This window comes from Felis catus, chromosome A1 (genome assembly GCF_018350175.1).
Source record: "Felis catus isolate Fca126 chromosome A1, F.catus_Fca126_mat1.0, whole genome shotgun sequence".
In the NCBI taxonomy this organism is placed as follows: Eukaryota; Metazoa; Chordata; class Mammalia; order Carnivora; family Felidae; genus Felis; species Felis catus.
This window is the reverse complement of record NC_058368.1, coordinates 55546383-55551001: the sequence shown is the minus strand read 5'-3', so window position 1 is coordinate 55551001 and position 4619 is coordinate 55546383. Positions and strand designations below refer to the sequence as shown.

The 4619-nt window shown below is 37.5% G+C and overlaps 1 long non-coding RNA gene across 1 annotated transcript; it reads left to right on the top strand.

The window, feature by feature from the left end:
- Nucleotides 1-290: 290 nt before the first annotated feature.
- LOC123383856 lies at nucleotides 291-1625 on the top strand. The gene is made up of 2 exons (XR_006594157.1): nucleotides 291-510; nucleotides 1503-1625. It is a non-coding gene; the product is annotated as an uncharacterized LOC123383856 (long non-coding RNA).
- The last annotated feature ends 2994 nt before the right edge of the window (nucleotides 1626-4619 follow it).

Genomic DNA, 4619 nt, shown 5'->3' with positions numbered 1-4619 from the left:
AAAGAATGATATTCTGTGTGTCAAGACTGTGGTTTCTAAACTAATATTTAAAAAAAGAGATTTGTTGAGGCACCTGGGTGGCTCAGTCGGTTGGGGATCAAAGCTCCTGGGTTTGAGCCCCATGTCAGGCTCTGTGCTAACAGCTCAGAGCCTGGAGCCTGCTTTGGATTCTGTCTCCTTCTCTCTCTGCCCCTCGTCACTTGTGCTCTGTCTCTCAAAAATAAATAAAAATGTAAAACAAATTAAAATATAAATAAGTATTAAAAACAAAGAAAATTGTATGACTCAATTTCAGTGTTCATTAATACAGTTTCATTGGAGCACAACCATGCCCGTTTGTTGACATCTCATTTTTTTTTGTTTTTAGGTGGAATTGGACAATTGCAATAGAGACTACATGGTCTGCAAAACCTAAAATGTTTATTATTTGGCACCTCACAAAATAGTTTCCTGATTCTTGGGAAAGGTTCATTTTCCTATTGTAGTTCAGTGTCAACTTTGACAAAAAAAGTGAGTACATATTATATGGTATATTGAACTCTTTAAGTGACTCAGGCTTATCTTTGTACTCAAAAAATACATTCAACTAATTGCTCTAACTTACTAATACACCTTGATATTCAAAGTATATTTTCTCCAATTATGTTGGACATGGCTATTTTAGGCTCTTGCTGTTTTGTATTTAATAAATTATAATATAAATGTGTTAATTTCCCCACATGTCTCCTGGATTTTTATTAGGATTGCATTGAAGTATAGATCAATGGGGGAGAATTTGTATATTTATGATAATGAGATTTGCAATGCATAAATATGAAATATCCTTTTATTATTAGTTTCCTTTTTAAATTTCTCTCAATAATGTTTAAAATTTTTGGTTTAGATATCTTGTGTATTTTATTTTATTAATCTATATATTTGAGGTTTTTTTTTTATTTAATGATAAGATACACACACACACACACGCACACACACACATATATATTTGGGGAAGACTGGTGCTAGAATAGTTTATGTAGAAATTTATTTGAATTTCCTATGTATACTATATCATTGCCTGCAAATATTGACCACCTTTATTTCCTGATTCCAACACTAATAGTTTTGTTTTTTTTTTTTCATTTCCTTGCCTTTGTTGAAATAGCTTTCTGAGTTCAACATGGAGCCACTACTGCCTGGAATGCCATGCCGGCAAAGTGATACAGCATTCCATGTCCTTATAAATGCTCCCCTTGACCAGAAATGTCGTATATTCAGGGCACAAATCTTTAAAAGCCAAGCCAGCTCTGGGCCTTCTCACCCCAAACAAGATTTACTATGTGGCCCCAGCCAATCCGTTAGTTTCTGTTTTTCTCTTCCCTATGCTTTCTTCTTTATCCTATAATATCTTCCTGCCTTCCTCCCCATTTTGCAGTTATCCAATAGAAGACTATCCACTTCATGATGTGTTACATAAAGTTTATTTTTATGACCTAAATTGCTTTCTTTAATAATTTTTTAAGGTTTTGGTGACAAGGAATAGCATCTGAAGCTGAGTGCTAAGGGCTTGCAGGATGAGTTGCAGAAGCCGTGTCCCCATGGAACCTTTGAATTCACTCTTCCTCTAGTGTTTCCCAAGGTCTTGGGTAAGTCACTGTCAGATTTGGGCTCCGCCCCCTTGCATGCAGCTCTCAGATCCAAACTCCATTTGAAAAACATGTATATGTAAGGGGCAGCAGCGATTGAGGTACTCACAATGCCTTGAGCTAAGTAAACAACATAAACAGCTGGGTGACTTGGGGAAATAGATTAAGACAACAGATTAGGACTATTGTGGCCATTAAAATAAAAATCTTAATAGGCACAAATTGGACTATTAAAATCCGTTAGAGCATCTAATATAACGAATATAAAGAAATATTCAAGTGAAAGTTGTAATAGATCTATTGCTAATGGGAATCTTGGAAGCCAAAGCTGCAAAATTGGTGGGCATGGGTCAAGCACTTAAAAGTTGTTAGAGGGGTGCCTGGGTGGCGCAGTCGGTTAAGCGTCCGACTTCAGCCAGGTCACGATCTCGCGGTCCGTGAGTTCGAGCCCCGCATCGGGCTCTGGGCTGATGGCTCAGAGCCTGGAGCCTGTTTCTGATTCTGTGTCTCCCTCTCTCTCTGCCCCTCCCCCGTTCATGCTGTCTCTCTCTGTCCCAAAAATAAATAAACGTTGAAAAAAAAATTTTTTTAAATAAAAAATAAATAAAAGTTGTTAGAGTGCTCTCTACCTAACTCCAAGACACCCATGCTAGATAATTTGATCATGGGATGAGTTAGACTGACACCAGGTCATCTGCCAACCTTGAGAAAATTTCCATGCAATGAAGTACACTGTAAAACACCACAAAATCCCCAGTCCAGCAGCACATCCCCCGTAGGTGTTAATTTAGCTCCAAGGAGGTTTAGCTAAAGAAATGGGATCCTCAAGTTTCAAAGAACTGAGCATGCCCCCTGCTTATATTATGTTTAAGAACTGTAGTCCCAGAAGCTATAGACATCTACAAAAATGGTAAAATATTACTAAGACAACCTAGAATTACAGTGGACACTATAGGGAATATTTCAATTAGATAAAATTGTTCATTTAAGAAGTTCAATTCAAAGCCAAGTCAAACAAACAGAATGGGATACCTTTTTTTAATTGGCATACAGAAATTCCCAAAAGTCTCCAAGCTTCCAAAATAACTTCACTGAAAGATTCATAACATAAGACTAATGAAAAACTAAAGACACAAGAGGTATCTAAAACAAAGACTATAGTCTGATAAGACTGATACGACTCCTGATACTACTCCCCTTTATCCTTCTTTACCTGAGTACTCACAGTCTACTAATCCTCTATCTTAATTGCCTTTCTACTTCGATGATACCACAAGACCATAAACAAAAGTCTACCAAGTTAGTGGTCTTACAACTGCAATAGCTCCAAGGCCTTAAAGCTAAATCAATACTTGGGCCTCCCCTGTTTCATCTTCCTAGGGGTCGATCATCAAAACACTAGCCCAGAAATCAGTGTCTCATTTGCAGTCCACTGGGACACTGGAAAAAATAGTGTCCTTGAAGGTTTTGTGAAAATTCTTCCACACCAGCTCAAATGCCCCCTATCTACACTCCAAGAAGGGCCCCCATTATGAATTAATAGAACCCTCAAGGGATTGCCCAGTAAACTTCTAGCTATTCCCTCAAACAGATAAAGGGAATGTAAAATTAATGGAAAATCCTGCCAAATTCTGGCAGATACCAAAGCTATTGTTCTACTTTAACCCCCACTCACTCTAGAACCTACAGATGGGATCCTGGAAGAAGCAAGTGAAGGGTAAGAATTTTTACCAGAGTTAGTTCTCTCAGATCTCTGCAATGCCTGGTCAAGAAAGAAAGATACATTTTATGATACACATGCCTTTCCAAATACAGAATTTGGTTTTGGGGTGCTTATTGGTTACTGATCTTTACTCTCTTAAGGATAGCTATTGCCTTTTTGTTTTTACTCATTTTGTGTTCTGAGAATTTGACTTGGCTTCCTCACTGCCTGGGGTATGCAGGTCGTTGGCTTTTGTTTGTATATGCAGGCAGATCAACCATCGGGTTGAGGGCCCAAAATTATGGTCAGACAGAAATGTAGGTTGCACTTCATTTGTAGCTACATATTAGTCGAAAGAAATGTGGGTAGTACTCCATTTATCCTACTGACTGTTGACAGCTCTCAGGGGGATTGCCTTAAGTATTTTTTGGTAGTGAGGTATTTCTGGGAGTGGCTCTAGATCTCAGTGGAACAGTATTATTCTCACCCTCTTAGGAGATGCCTCTTTAATCCATGGGGTCATTCAGTTCTTCCACGAATATTCATTTTTTGTAGTGGCTAAAACCTGACAAAGTATTTGAAAGTATTTAAGGTAGCTCTATGATCAAACATTGTCCAAATTGGAAGCTAATATTCAGATCCTGATAGGAATTTAAGACATTCTCCACTAACCTAAATGAAACTAAACACCCAAAGTAAGAGAAAACTATTTCAAAGATAAACAGCTCTAAATTTAGAACATAATGAATTTTGTAATTTCTGTCTTTATCAGCAAACCAATAGATAAGTTTCGTGTTCCTATAAATGCTCCTTTCAACCAGAAATGCAGGATACCCAGTCAGCCATTTCCCAAATTCTAAGCCAACTCTGGCCTTCTTACCACAAGCAAGGTTGACTATGTGGCTGCAGCCAATCTGACATATATTTTTTTCTCTTCCTTGTTTTTTATTTTTTGTCCCATAAAAACCTTCCTGCCTGCTGCCTCATTTTACTATTCTCCAAAAGGAGATTGTTCACTTCATTAAAGTTTCTTTTTCTTTCTTTCTTTTTTTTCTTTCTTTCTTTCTTTCTTTCTTTCTTTCTTTCTTTTTCTTTCTTTCATGACAATTCATTATTTTTGTTTGTTTCTTTGTTTTTAATTTACATCCAAGTTAGATTGCATATAGTGCAATAATAATTTCAGGAGTAGATTCCAGTGATTCATCCCCTATGTATAACACCCAGTGCTCATCCCAATGAGTGTCTTCCTTAATGCCCCTTACGCCTTTGGCCCATTCCCCCCACCCAGAGCC